General features: G+C 37.8%; 1 long non-coding RNA gene across 1 annotated transcript; it reads right to left on the bottom strand.

The window, feature by feature from the left end:
- Positions 1-3,670: 3,670 nt before the first annotated feature.
- LOC146505703 (uncharacterized) lies at positions 3,671-6,493 on the bottom strand. Its single transcript, XR_014877566.1, has 2 exons — positions 5,040-6,493; positions 3,671-4,043 (listed from the first exon to the last, which is right to left on the bottom strand). It is a non-coding gene; the product is annotated as an uncharacterized LOC146505703 (long non-coding RNA).
- Between the last annotated feature and the right edge of the window lie 9,237 nt (positions 6,494-15,730).

The following is a 15,730-nucleotide window of genomic DNA, read 5'->3' as shown; positions in this document are numbered from 1 at the left end:
CCCATTAGCATTCACACAACACCAAAGTAATTAAATGGTAGATTTCTGTCATTTCAAACATTTACTTCTTGCAATTTAAGCCCATAGAGTCACGCTCTATAGTCACGACAGATATTTTTAATTTATTACAGCAGCATTTTATTATCATGTAGAAAAACTGAGACATACTTTTGAAATTGGGCTTCTTTTTCTAATATTAGATGTTTAATTGATTATAAGTGTAGTTACATTTCTGTACACTGTGGCCTGCAATGTAAAATAAGTTTGACATCCCTAGCTATACAGCTAATAACATTTAACAAGACGCAAAAAGATTAATATGCATATTTGTCAAATTGTCAGTTGCTGTAATGAAATATTATTTACTTAAAAAAAGTCAAGATTTTCCTATAATAGAATGTAAAATATTATTGAATTATCCAAGACTATGTCCCCATGTTGCAGTTGTAATTAAGAATTGTCTTTGATCCCCTTAAAAGTACAGCCAGTGGGTATAGTGTTTTATACTATGTCTGGTTTCTGTCAGAAGTTATGTTGTTTTTGTGTGCTTGTGCTGTCCTAATATTTGCTTTATATTCCGTATGTACTTCATGCAACAGAAATTTCCCCTTAGGGTGTTAAGGGGTCATTCATCAACAGCTCTCCAGTGTATATAAACAGTAAATGAGTTCTCTCTCTCTCTCTCTCTCTCTCTCTCTCACGCACACACACACACACAGTCAGCATACCATTTATTTCAGTGGTGTAAACACTATGATTTTAGTCTCAGCTTTCCGTTTCTCAGCTCTGGGAAATGTATTATAGTATCATTTTACAATAATTAACATACGTTTGAATGGCTGCATTCAACAGTTACTCCATTTAATAAAACTAGTCACATTTAATGAATCAGGTTGTATAGTCTTGTAGTTTGTAAGGTGCTATTTGATCAACTGGGACCTCCTAATGTGTAATTTCACTCATTGTATTAATCCCAGTAGTGATACAATGTAGCCACACATTTTTGTTTTTTTATTTTTTTTGTGCACTAAAAGTCTCTTTTTTTCACAGATGATCTGTGCCTGAGTTTGGCACTTGTCCGTCTGGTCACGATTTGTGTGACATGTGATTGAGTCATGAGTTATTTGGAAACCACTTGTGGTCTCAAATCAAACTTACACAAGTATGTTGTGAAAACTTGAAAACTTTCCAGTTCAATAAAATACTTTTTCACACCTAATTTTACTTCTTATTTCAGTTTAATTAACTATTATGACTTTACCTCAAAGTATCCAGGTATACAGTAAAAGATGTAAAAGCAAGGATTAGAAAAAATCTACTGTATCAGCATCAGAAAACTTGTACTTGTAGTACTCATTATTCATATTAGTGGTTAATGTAAATGAGAAAGGGTGATTTTGATTGAGTCACAAGTTGTCTGGAAACCATTTGTGGTTCCATTTCCAGCTTTCACAAGTATTGTGTAAAAACTCCAAAAAAAGGTCCATATACACAAAAACAGTCACTTTAGAAAAGGAGGAGACATACTGTGTATTACACTTAAATCAGTTTCTTTCATTTGAACAGTATTATACTGTGACACCTACAGTAAGAGAATGTAATAAGTCTATACAGTCTATTACTCTTAATTGCAGATGAAGATGGAAAAAATATCAGGTAATTATGATAATTCTTTACCACTGTTCACAACAGACAACCTACTGAGGAAAAACTGACCAACCTAATGGACTTTACAATCGTGGAGGTGTCTTGTATCCTTTTGGGGTGGTTGACATTTTAAAATTTAAGCAAAATGAACTGGTGAGCCGAAATGCAGGAGTTACATTGGTTTTATTTATAAATATCTAAAGTCCAGTCTAGTTTACTGTGCCTGTGTGGTGAATGGTAAATGGACTGGGTCTTATATAGCACTTTTCTACTCTAGCTGAGCATTGAAATGTGCTTAGATAGAGCACTACTGTGATAGAGATCTACTGCATGCTGCTGTTTGATGCTCCAGGTGTGTAATAAATTCAGAAGACAAGCTTGTAGAAAGAGCAGGAAGCGGCAAACCAATAGCAGCTGTGTGAAACTATAGTGAGAGGTGTAAAATTTGTCATACATGAGAGGAATGCAGATCTCTATCGAAGTTGGCATCAGTCCAGGTGATGGGGTTTCTGTATTGTAAAACAAAAAATTGTCTATAATTGATATTAATAATCGTTTGAGTTATGATTATTGACCAATTTTTCTAATTTTAATTCTTTATTGTTGCGTGTTATCCTGTGAAGTACTTTGTAACTGTGATGGCATGCCACACATGGTAAGCTCCACACCTCACCACCCGTTGAGTCACTTTAGTTTAATTTACAGTGACTACTTTAATATATTCTACTTATTGTTCAATATTGTTTCTTTATTAAATGTATTTATTTTTCGATCACACCTTCCAGTGTTTATATGGCGTGCACACATATTAACCTTGCAAGGTCAAAGTTCTGTTTTATGTTATATTAATAAATCTTTCTTTGTTTGACTTACCTGGGGTTTGGCTTCTCCTCCTGTCTTGCAAAAGGTGTGGCAAAGGGCTGGGAGAGCTGAAGTATCACTGACAGCCTAATTGGATAGAACCACATGCTTCATTGCCTGGGGGGGTGTTTCATGTTTGTTTAATTGTTTTGTATTAGTTGGTTATATGGCAACCATTTTGTTTCCCCCCTGTGTCATTTGGTTTAGCTAAACCAGCAGGTCAGTTTATCTTATGTTTGTTTGAGGTTTTGTTAATTATTATCTTGAGTTTAGTCTATTGAGTTGACCTCTTTTATTGGTCTGCCTGTTTAAGTTTTGGCTTTGTTAAATATATCTTCATGTTTTAGGGTCAATAAAACCCCCTTTTTGAATTAAAACACCTGTGTCCTTTATGCTTTACTGCTTGGTCCCTGACAGTAACATTGTTTTGAAAGGTGCTATATATATATAAAATTATTATAGTACTTAAACTCTAATATAAATGGGAACACATACCAAAATATATTAGTTTAGTAGGAACAAGGGGAACTTGCAAACTCTATAAACTGTTATAAAAATGTTACTTTGCCACAAAAAAAAAAAAAAAAAAAAACACCAAGCAAAACCACTTGTGATCATAATTACATGCAACTGTTTTGGTTATTCCCTGGGTTCATATGGATGCGTCCTCTTGTGTCTGCGGTGCAGAAAGGATGGCAAAGGGATACTGAACTCATAATGTGGTTTCCTCTTTATTTTGGTACAAAAATCATCATCATCATCATCTACAGTGTTTAATGCAACTGCAACATTCAGGACTCCAGCTTAGGATTAGTTAATGAAAGACTAATGTAACATAGGTTCTTCCATCACAATGTTTTCAAACTCTTCCTTTATAAATTCTACTTCAAACCAATTGTGTGATCATATAGTGGCAGTAATATTTCATACAATACCTGACAAATAAGAGACACTGCTTTTACTTTTTTTGTTAAATGTAATGCAAACATTATTGCTGTTCTACAAAAACCTCATATCAGCATTTCGAGAACTAAGACCATTATTTTCACTTTATACTTGTGACCATACACTTCAAAATGGTTATCAGGCTGTAAATAGCGGTCCATAAGAACCAACATAAGCCTTCTTTCCATGCAAATCCTTTTGTAAGAGCTAGAGCAAGTTTTTGTACAACATCAAGTACAACTTTTATTTAACAATGCCCACTTAGTATACAAATCACATTACACAGCTGTCATCAGTAATGTGTTATGCAACGGCAACTTTCAGGTCTGTAAACAAGCATACAAGAAACCTTTAGTTTCTCCAGCTCCAGAATCCAAAATGAACCCTGTCAGGGCAATGGCTGCCCTCCATGGGGTTTTTGTTTTCACAATTCATTGTATAAATTAAAACATATGGAAAGATAGCTGTAAATAACTCCATCCATTTTCTGCAACTCATCACGATTCGGGTTGTGTTTGCAGCAGTCTGAGCTGAGAAGCCCAGCCACCTCCTCCAGCTCCTCCAGCTGACTTAGCTGACTCAGCAGCATCCTGTAAATAACAAATATGTGAAATCTTTACAGCGCATCCAGTACAACACTGTGTATTGAGACTTTTTTAAATTGACTTTTTAATTTTTTTTATTTGTTTACAGTGCAGAAAATTATCAGAACATTTGTGGCAAAAATTCTTGGTTAATAAAATCAGCACTGATAGGCAGAAGGAGAACATGCAAATGCCATAAATTAATCTAAAGATGTTGTGCAACAAAAAGCAAGCAAAACTATTTGTGATTTAAGCAGCTATTGCAGAATCATATGCAACTGTTACAGTCCTTCTGAGGGTTTATGGTACATTATGGTGCCGAAAGGATGGTACAGTGACACTGGACTTTCTCTTACTCTAGTTCCTTTTTATTCTTCTTCCTTCTTTATTATTCTAGCTATTTCTTCCTTTGTAGAAAGCAGAAATGAAATCCACACAGGGACAAGGATAATATGCAAACGGATAGAAAAATGTTGTTGTTTTATAAAACGCAAGCAAAAGCAATTGTGTGAATAGTCATAAGTATCTGTTTTTATTAGATCAGTGTATTACAGCGTATAATGGAAAAAATGTATCCCCTTGTTTTTAAATGTTGTTGGGGACTAGGGATCACAGTGTTGAAGCCTTGGTTACGGCCCTGCTGAAGTAGGCTACTTAGTTGGAAGTGGCTACAAGAAACGCGTTTACGTTTCTTCAATTATTGTTGCCATGGAATCAAAGATAGAGTTCTCTGACATCAGAGCTTTTGGTTGTCATATGATCTGATTCAGTTCCACTTTCTGTTTTGATGTCTCACCAGAAGGGTTAGTTGTCTCACAGCCTCATACAAATTTACAAAAAAACTTTTAGCAGCCTAACTTGAAAGAAACGTTTTAGAACCTAACATTAACATTAAGAGAGAATATAATAATATGAGACACAGCGTTGGAAAACAGAGGAGTTTAACATCCTGAAAAAGCTCAAGGACCAGCACCCACAGGAAAATAAATTGTTGGGAGTTACCTCGTTGGAAGATGCAACAGAGTTGATCATCACGGAGAGGCACAAGGACTCTGCTGTTATGGAGCCACTGCAGGCACTTGATGCTGACGAGCCAAAGCCCAACTGTGAAGCTGCAGCCGGGGCAGGCGGGGACCAGCAGCTGTCAGAGACCATAACACGTCCCGAAGGTTTGGTACAAGAAAAAGTAGGTCCAAAAAACAGAGCAGAGTCTGAAGTTCATGAATCGGTTACAGACGCACCTGCTGTGGAAGTGGCATCATCATCAGCTGCGGCTGATAAATGTGCCTCCACCACATCAGACCAGAGCAAACAGCAGCTGGCGTTTGTCTGCGATGTGACCTTCATGGTGCTCAAAGACTGTGGAGCTATAGGTCCCCACACCGATACCAAGCAGGAGTGGGAAGCTCCCGTTGGACGCCTGGCGGCCCAGACGATGAATGGACTCCGCATCTCGTCAAAATTCTGTCCGGACAAGAAACTCATTAAAAAAGTCTCCAAAGCAGTTTTAAAAGACCTACAGAAGACATTCAGTCGTGAACAGCTTGAGTCTGTGCTAGTAATGCAGGATCCAGCCATGGAAATCGCAATCGTCAAGTCAATAAAATCCCGCATGATAGAGATAGCTCCTCGCCATCAGAAAAGGAAAGAGTACCTGGGGATGCTTAAAAGCACACTGAAAGTCTTCATCTTCTTGTCATCCTTCTCGGTGGCTCTTGTCGTAATCGCGATCGTTTTTTTCTGATGTCCATCTGCAGGAGAAGAAGGCCAACAGCAAGAGTCTATAAAAGGTCCCCATACTTATGGGCTACCTTTCAAGAGTCTGGTTTGGAGTCTCACCCTCCTCATGGCAATCATTAAATATAAAAACTATTCCAGATGAGTTTTTAAGTTTGCCAGTTATATATTTTTCATAAATCATGCCTGTTTATTATTTTATATTTTTATACTTCTGTTGAATATTGTAATATTGTATTAACATGGTATCCATCTATTATATTCATTATAGTTGTATCAATAGAAGAAGTCCCTGCTTGATCAGTTAAAAAAACAAAACAGAGAATTTTAAAAAGCTTGAAAGTTTGGTATGACCACCTTTATTCTTCAACACAGCCTGGAGAGCGTTCTGGAATTATCTTAAGAAGTCATCAGGAATAATCCTTCAGTTTCCCAAAAGACATTTAAAGATCTTCTTTGGATGTGGGCTGCCTTTAGTAAGATTCTTTGTCTACATGATCTCACACTGCTTCAGTATTGCGGGGTCTGGGCCCTGGGGAGGCCAGTCCATAACTAATGGTGCTCTGTTGTGTGTTTTTGCATCCAGGTATGTTTTTACTGCACTCGTGCTGTGTTTGGGATCATTGTCATCCAGAAAAATGAAGCTGTCGTATATTATATGACTTCCAGATGGTATTGCTTGGTGGATAAAATTTTGATGATATTTTTCAGTGTTCATAATTTCATGAAATGCAGTCAAATTCACACATACACATACATAAATATAGAGTTATATAATCAGGTTGATAGCTATTTATTTAGTTTATTTATATAATTAGTATTATATTTGCTGTAATTTTGAAGTGCATTTCTCTGCACCTCTTCTTTATGAATTTATTTTGAAGCCTACTGAAATTGGGTTGAAACTGTTTTTAGTAAGAAAATGAAAACAAGACTACGCTAACCACAAACACCTGTGATTGCCTAACAGTAAATAACCATGTTTATAACCAAAATCTTAGACCATGCAAGCCAGAGGCAGGTGCTGTCTGAAGGCAGCTAAAACCACCGTGGAGCTAAAAACATTGTTCAGCATATCGATGGTCACAGCATGACTCAGATGCTCAAAGATCTTGATATATTTTGTCCTAGTTTTTGATATCTCTGATGATGGTGAAAAGAATAAAGCCTTCAGGCTAGTGCCTGAAGAGCCCTTTTATTTTCAACAGAGAGCAACAAGGCTGCCTTAATCTACCAAGACCATGGAAGGCCTGCATAGAATGGCAGATGATTTCCTTTGCAAGTCATTGCCCTGTACTCCAGTTTGTACCAGGGAAACCAAACCACACAACCTCAGAGCCCTAGCAGTGTATTTTGGATGTTGTTGATTTGCCTCAACTAAGTCTCCTCAAAACCAGAGCTTTCATCTTCCTGAAAGTCTGTCTGGTTGTCCTCCACCTCATCTCCTAACAACACTAAGGATGACCCCACCCTTCCACAATTCTGAATAAATCCCTTCTGCCTGACTCATCTCTCTATCATATCATGAGTGATGTGACCTAACAACCCAGCTTGAGTTAACTCTAAGGTGTGCAGCATGCAGTTTAATCAGAGAGCTTGAGTATGTTTGATGGGATGAGTATGTTTTAATATTTATAAAATTAATTTTACCAGAAACCCACACCAAAGTCATTAGAATATCATTACACTACATTGCTTCATGATCCACAATGATCCACATTGCTACAGATCTGATGGCCACTACAAGGCACAGACAATAAAAGATACTCTTCTTCTTGAATTTATTACAAAATGTAACTTCTTACAAGTGTCTGATTTAAAAGAAATGACCACTTCCCTGCTAAAAGGAAAATGAAATTCCAGCCATTGACAATTTCCTTCTTTTGGATTTTAGAATTTGATGCATTTCCCTTAAAAAATTAATCATTAAATCAAAAGGTAAATGAGATAAAAAAAAAAATGCATATAATTTCAAGACAATTTGATCTCAGGTTAAAATAACATTTTTAGTTTCCTATAGCTTGCTAGTGTTTGGGTTCATATTATTAGACATGTTTTCTTTTCTGGCTTGGCGCTACTATTGAATGTAGCTGTCATTAATGTGGAAAGTAGTCTTTTAACAGGCCTGCATAGTGTGAGGAATATATGCCATGTGTCATAACATTCAGTACTGTCACAAGCGATGGCGGGACTCAAGCGCAGAGCAGGATTCAGTTCCAAACACAAAGTTTATTTACATAATCACCAGGTGCAGAATATATACAGTGGGGGACATTCGGGGTTCCTAGGGTCCAGGGGGAAATCCGGGAAGGGGAAGCTCTCTCACACTCGCTCTCTTCTTGACACTCCAACTTACACACGTCCACAAAGCGGTTAGGTTACGGGACTGGGAAAACTATACACAAGAGAGATGGGTTACGCAGAATCACAGACTAACACAAGAAAACTTCACTGAGGCTAGAGTGGCTCACTAACGTGTCTCACACAATCATCCAGCGATGAGACTGTGCGTCCCGGCCTTAAATGGCAAACACATAATGGCAGCGTGATGGCCAACAGGGAGAGAGTAAACAAAAACACATGTAACCTTGCGGGGCCGGCCGGGCAGACATGACAAGTATGGTGATGACATATCTTTCTGTTTTACTTTAAAAAGCTACTGTTGTTGTGATTTAGTGCTATATGATTAAAATTGAATTTAAATCAGTGTCCTAACCCTAAAATAGGCCTCACAGATTTTTTTTTTTTTTTAAATAATATTCCAAAACAAAAAATAAATTGCACTCACTTAACACTTTGAACTGCCTTTTCCTTTCAGAACTTCCTTAATTTGTGGCATAGATTCAACAAGGTGCTGAAAGTTCCTTAGAGATTTTGGTCCATATTGACATGATGGCATCATACAAATGCTACACGTGTGAAATTTTGGTGGTCACAGCAGAAAGTGCAAGTTAAGAGCAGTAAAAATTGAGGGAAAAAACCCCCCAATAGAATAAGATAAGATAGAATAACATGCTATACAAAACAGAATAAAATAAAATACTATGTACAATACAATAAGTACTATACAAATAGAATAAAATTCTGTACACAATAGAATAAAATACTTTGTTATATTGCATGATGTGTATCTTCCGTTCCACCACTTCTAATTTTATTGGATTGAGAGCTGGTAACTGTGGAGGCCAATTGAGTATGTTGTCCTTATTGTCATGTTCATGAAACTGTAAGATTTGATTGGGACTTCGTAATAGGGTGAGGTACCCTGCTGGAAGCGGCCAACAGAAGCATAGCCTCATTGGTATGCTGTAGTCATAAAGGGATGTACATGGATATTCAGGTGGGCTGCGACGTGTAAATGATGCTCAGCTGGTACTAAGGTGCCCAAAGTGTACAAAGACAATATCATTCACCCTATTACACCAGCACCAGCCTGAACTATTGATTCATGGTAGGATGGATCCATGCTTCATATTGTTATGGTCAAATAAAAAAAAAAAAACCCCAGTGTTGCGGCAGAAATTGAGACTTATCCGACCAAGCAAGATTTTTCCAATCTTCTGTTGAAGAATTTTGGTTAGCCTGTGCAATTGGCAGCCTCAGTTTCCTGTTCTTAGCTGACAGGAGTGCTGCTGGAAAGTCCGATTACATCAGCAGTTACTGAAATACTCAGATTAGTCCGTCTGTAAACAACAGCCATTCTTCCCCATTCTGATGCTCAGCTTGAACTTCAGCAGGTTGTCTTGATCATGTCTACTTTCCTAAATGCATCGAGTTGTTGCAGTGTGGCCGGCTGATGAAATATTTGCATTAACAAACGGTTGAACAGATGCACCTAACAAAGTGGCCAGTCAGTGTATTTCATGATTTTATTGGACATGTTGAAATATTGACATGAGTCACTTACATTTGTCATTCATTACCTTTCACACAGTGGTTTGAAATGCTTTAGTTCTATCACAGTGATAATGATTATTTATTGGTCAGCACTAATCTTTGTTCTTCAATAGTTCTGTGATAGCGACACATGTGTTCATGTTGTTATCCTCTTGTGTTATTCGATTGTAAACAATACTCCAGTTTCTCTGTCCTCTATCCATGAACTTAGTGTTGGCATGCTACAGATAAGATTGGTCAGTTTCCTTTATTTATTTATTTATTTATTTTTATTAGTGAACCTATAGGGAACTGGTTGTCATGCATGTTTAGTTTGGAAAGATACCCTCAAATAAGTATTTCACTGGCATTTGCTTTGTGACCTGGCTTGGCTTGAGTTGGAGTGTGTTCAGGCTATTTTCAGAGCAGGCGTTTTGACCTGTCACACCTTTCCTAACTTGCCATGACTATGAAAAACTCATCCAGGCATTTATGCATTCTTCTCTTGAAAACTGAATTACTGCAGTGCTCTTTTTGCTAGACTCCTTAAAATAACTTTCAGTAGGCTGCAGCTTATTCAGAATTCTTTTGCAAGGTTATTAATGAAAACCAATAATACAGAATACATCAGTCTAGTCTTAGTAGAGCTACACTGGCTCCCACTATCCTATTCCTATTATTCAGTATTCTAGTGATCTTGAGCAATAATTCTCCAGTAGTAATTCTGAAGGTCTTTTGCATTTTTTATTGAACATTGACATTTTCAGAGGAATGCTTCTTCATGTTTGTCAACCTACTTAACACTTTGCCACTTACGACTTGCTTGTTACTACCATCCTGTTGCAAAAGCACATTAGTTGTTCTCATTTCTTTAGTTGAATCTACAAACATTGCCAAAGTGATTCCAATTAGCTTTTTGCTTAAATCCTGGCATAGTATATTTAAAATCTTGAAAAAATTGAACAAGTGGAGGACACAAGAAATGACAGGCCTAAAAAAGATACCTACAGCAGTTGAACAGTGTCTGAAACTTAAGAAATAGGGGGAAAAAATCCAGCAAAGACCTGACATGAGAGCTGAAAAATGCATTTGGCATTTCAGTTCATCCATTTCAGTTCACTGAAGCTTCATCAGAAATGGTCTCAGTAGATGGGTGGCTGTAGAGAATGGGAAATAGGGAGAAAAGGCTGAGGTATACCAAATTACACAAGAAGTGGACAAAAGTGGCAACAGGTTTTATCGAGTGATGAATCCAATTTTTTTTTTGGTTGAAATCGTCATCAGTATGTCAGGAGAAAGATACAATAGTGTGTATCTACAGCTATCTGTAAACATGGTGGGAGGTTCTGTCATGGTTTGGGCTTGTGTTTCAGTCAGTGCTGTTGGGAATCTTATCAAAAATGAAGGCAGAAAAAATGTTAAAGCTTGATCTTTTGATTATTTACAAAGTGTCTGTCAACAGCTTCATTGTTCACCACGACTATGATCCCAAAACAGATTGCCAGTGTCCCTGAACAGAAAAAAATAGATGAAATCGTTTTTGCCTTATATATTGTATTTCAGTTTATATGCTGATATTTCAATGACTGACTGAGTCTATTTCTCTTTTTCCAACAAAAGGAGTGAGAGGTGATCCAAGACAAAGTACTGTATTAGGGATACAAACTGTACTGATAAGTGGAAAAAACTCTGAGGAACAACTTTTTAATCTGAAATTTAATTCACTTTTTCACTTAATCAGAATCAGAAAGGGTTTTATTGCCAAATGTTGAGCAGGTTTACAACATTAGGAAATTGCTGCGGTACTTGGTGCAAGTAATACCATTGTACAGACATACCGACAAGGAAATTCAACCACATTGAATCTGGCAGATAGAGAGCATAGTTTTCTTCTTCAGTATCCTATTGGCCTACTGCTTTCAAATTTAATTAATTTAAAAACATATCTCTGGTTGTTTTACAGAATTTTATGTTCTTTATTTTCATCTATGGATTACTTACTGGATTATAATTTGTATGATTATGCGTTTTTAATGTGTTAAGAACTCAAGTAGTTTCATGCAGAGGTGCCAGGTTAAAACAACCTTTACCTCCCACAGGCACCCATGTTTCCCAAACATCAACATCTGTCATAAACTAGAAAGCCATTATTTATTTTTGATGAGTCAACAAGTCATTATTTAAATTAATTTCCTTCGATAACACGTGTTACCTTTCATTAACTAGATGTCAAAGTGAGCCTTGATTGACATGACAGGTCAGGTAAGACTTCCATAGTGTTTGAACTTGAAAGGCATGCTTGTTGTTTTGGCAGTAGGAAAATATTTCTAACAGACACTTGCTGTTTGTTGGCTTTTTTCCACTTTGACAGTTGACTGGCTTTGTTTTTCCAGTTAACTGTAATAATGGCCGCTCAAGGATATTTGTCTGTGTTGTTTCTTTTTTTAATGTTTTTTTTAATGATTAAATATTTGTAAGTAACCACCAGTAAGGTAAAATACTTTTCTGGCACTGGAAACTTTAGTTTTTATACATTTTTATAGCTACTCAGGATCAGAGTAAAGATAAAGATGAAGAACCTGAAGGGTTATGCATCCTTACGCCACCTGGTTAAAACTCTCTTTACCAATATTAGGAAAACGTTCTCTCTGAAGACCTCTTTGTGCTTGTTGTTAATGAAACAATCCTGTGCAGGATCAACTACAAGCCCCTTACTGTTAAAATGTTGATATGTTGATAATGCGATTGCTCTTTCATGGTGGGAGGCCATCAAAAGATGCATCAGTAGCTAGAGATCAACACATGAGAGATACAGCTGACATTGACGAGCTAAAACAACTTGCAGCGTATGTGGTTGAACATTTAAGAGCAGGAACCCAATTACCCTTAGGGTGTAGTCTTTGGCACAGCAGACACAAGTTGATCAGTACACTGCCCGAGCATGTTGAACCGCCCAAACTCCAGTTCATTTGACTAGTGTGATATGCATGCCATGCTCAGGCACAAGTAGACAAACCATGGTCCAGTTGGACTTGAGTATGGGATGCACACAGTTTGATCGCTATCTGCACTCAAACATGAAATGTCAACACTTCCTCAGTGACAGCTGCCTGTGCGAAACTGTGCGAGAGCGCTTTTCAGGAGAGTGTATGCATGTGAAATAAAGAGAACATATACAAGAGAAACGGAGGCGGTGAGACAAATGGATGCATACTCGGACCCGGCTCATTACGTGTGTGCAGTGTGAGTGCAGGTCAGAGGGTGAGTGGGGAGGGAGGATAATCATGCTCAGGCACAGTATGAGGCAACTGTGTCTAGTTTAAGTATGCGCTATTCTGCCTCCAGGTAATTCAAATAACTGCAAAGATTACACATCATCATTACAACCTATAACTTCATTTCAATGGGACTATATGTGCTGTGTTCAAAATGTAATAATGTTCCCCATTACAACCCCAATTCATCTTTTAAAATGATTTCAGTGCCTTTCTTTTGATTTCAGTACAGTTGAGGTAAAAAATTTGAAAATTTGTTTGTATATTTCCTTTTCTTATACAAAATTTGTTTGTATAAGAAAAGGAAAAAGCAGATAGATCAAATGGTAAATGGCCTGTATTTGTATAGCGCTTTTACTAGTCCCCCTAGGGACCCCAAAGTGCTTTACAGTCCAGTCATCCACACACTGGTGGAGGCAGCTACAGTTGTAGCCACAGCTGCCCTGGGGCAGACTGACAGAAGCGAGGCTATGAGGCCATCGGCCCTTCTGGCCAGTAGGCGGTAGGTGAAGTGTCTTGCCCAAGGACACAACGACCGAGACTGTCCAAGCCGGGGCTCGAACCGGCAACCTTCCGATCACAAGGCGAACTCTCAACTCTTGAGCCACGATCGCCCTAATCAAATTAAAATTTATTTATATAGCACATATTAAAACAACAGTGTTGACCATAGTGCTTCACAGTCAGTAAAAGCATGAGACAGTTAAAACAAACAATAAAAGACGACAACAAACAATAGGTAACAACACAACAAGCTAGACCAGCCAACTAGACAGAATCAAAAGCCAAAGTAAAAAATAAGTTTTAAGACGTGATTTAAAAGACTGGATAGACTCGGCAGTACGAATATGAACAGGGAGGTTATTCCAGAGTCTAGGTGCCACGGATGCAAAGGCCCGGTCACCTCTCGACTTCATTCGAGTCCTAGGTTGTACTAGGAGCCTGTGGTTGGACGATCGAAGTGCTCTGTTGGGATTGTATGAGTGGAGTAGTTCAGAAAGATAGCTGGGCGCTAAATTATTCAGAATATTAAAAGTGAACAAATGAATTTTAAAATCTATACGATATTTAACAGGGAGCCAATGTAGTTTGGCTAAAATTGGAGTTATGTGTTCATGGATTCTCGTACCTGTTAAAAGACGCGCAGCTGCATTCTGAACTAACTGAAGATCAAATATCCTTTTATTTTTCAGTGTTGGGAAATGTCCACATTTAATCTATTCTAGGAGCAGTGGGCAGTCAACCCTGGGGATCAACTTCAGGTGTAATCTAGTTCTTTGGTCAAAGGTGTAATTTTTATACTTAAGTAGTAGCCTAATCACATTTTTTTTTCTAAAAAAGCAACACTTTATTTTACATTTTGCTATAGAGTTGTGCCTTAAAATTCCTCACATACAGACAATTGCCAATATGCCAAGTCTTTTAAGCACAGCTTCACTTCAGCTAGTGCATGGTTGTCAGTGTCAAAAATATCAAAGATTTTAAAGCATAGGGAACTAGCTATACTATTTTGAAAAAGTTAACAGCTGTCAAAAATAAATGGGAATAAAAATGAAAACTTTTCCGGTTCTTATCTCCAAAAGTTTTTTTTATGAACCTTCTCTACTGATTTAAGTTATACTAGTAATTACAGAGTATGTTTAAAGGGGTTCAGCTTGTCACTAATTCAAACCACACTACGCTCCCCCTCTCATACAGACCCCCCCTGAGTATCACAAAACATTCATCAGGCCTGACTCCATGACCCCTCTGCATCCCCGGCCTCCCCGGCCAATCAGAATCAAACCAGACAGCGTCTCCCTGTCTGTAACTTTTGTACACACACATAAAAGCTTTCTTTCCCTTCAAGACTGTTTATACCCCCAAAGCCATGTTCCCCTTAAAAAAGAAAAAGAAAAAAAAAGAATCAACATTGGCACTGCCCTGCACATTAATGACCCCCAAACACCCATACACCCCTCCAACCACCCCACTCTTCCCTCCACCCCCTTATCACAACACTCCATATCCAGGTGACAAATGAGGTTGCTCCAGTGTGTGGTATAAGGTCAAAGGTCGACCTAACAGTTTTTGAGGTTTAGGGGCAAATAGGAGTCATTGGGACTGGGGTTCCTATTGTGGTCACAGTGCTGCAATGCTTCCCACCATAGCACTACATCTCTCTTCCAGCAGAGGGAGACAGGCCTTCACATTCTGGCTCAGTGCTCTCAAATTCCGTAACTGGTTGTCATAGACTGTACGGAAGATGGTTTAAAGTGGGTCACTATAATTTTCTAAAATGTATTAATTAAAAATTATATGTTTAATATTATATGTGCTCTCACTGTATTTAATTTAAAAACAGTAACACCATTTGCACTTTTAAATGGTGTAAATGGCGGAGCTATTCTTTAGGAAAAAAGGCTGCTAAATGCAAATGTCTAACGAAAAAAGTGCCATTGCATTAATCCCAAAAATATTGACTAACCCATTCAAATTACTGAATTCAGGTGTTCCAACACTTCCATGACCACAGGTTTATAACATCAAACACCTAGCCATCAGACTGCTTCAACAAAAATTTGTGTGGTACTGTGACAGGATGCCACCTTTGCAAGAAGTCCAATTGTGAAATTTCCTCACTACTAAATATTCCACTGTCAACCGTTGGTGGTATTAAAAACAAAGTGAAAGTGGTTGGGAACAACAGAAACTCATCCATGAAGTGGTAGGCCATTTAAAATCCCAGAGTGGGGTCAGTGGATGGTGAGGCACATAGTGCGCACAGGTCTCCAGCTTTGCAGAGTTCATCACTACAGGCCTCCA

This window comes from Neolamprologus multifasciatus, chromosome 13 (genome assembly GCF_963576455.1).
Source record: "Neolamprologus multifasciatus chromosome 13, fNeoMul1.2, whole genome shotgun sequence".
NCBI classification, from domain to species: Eukaryota; Metazoa; Chordata; class Actinopteri; order Cichliformes; family Cichlidae; genus Neolamprologus; species Neolamprologus multifasciatus.
Note: the sequence above shows the minus strand (reverse complement) of the source record. Positions and strands in the feature narration are given on the sequence as shown.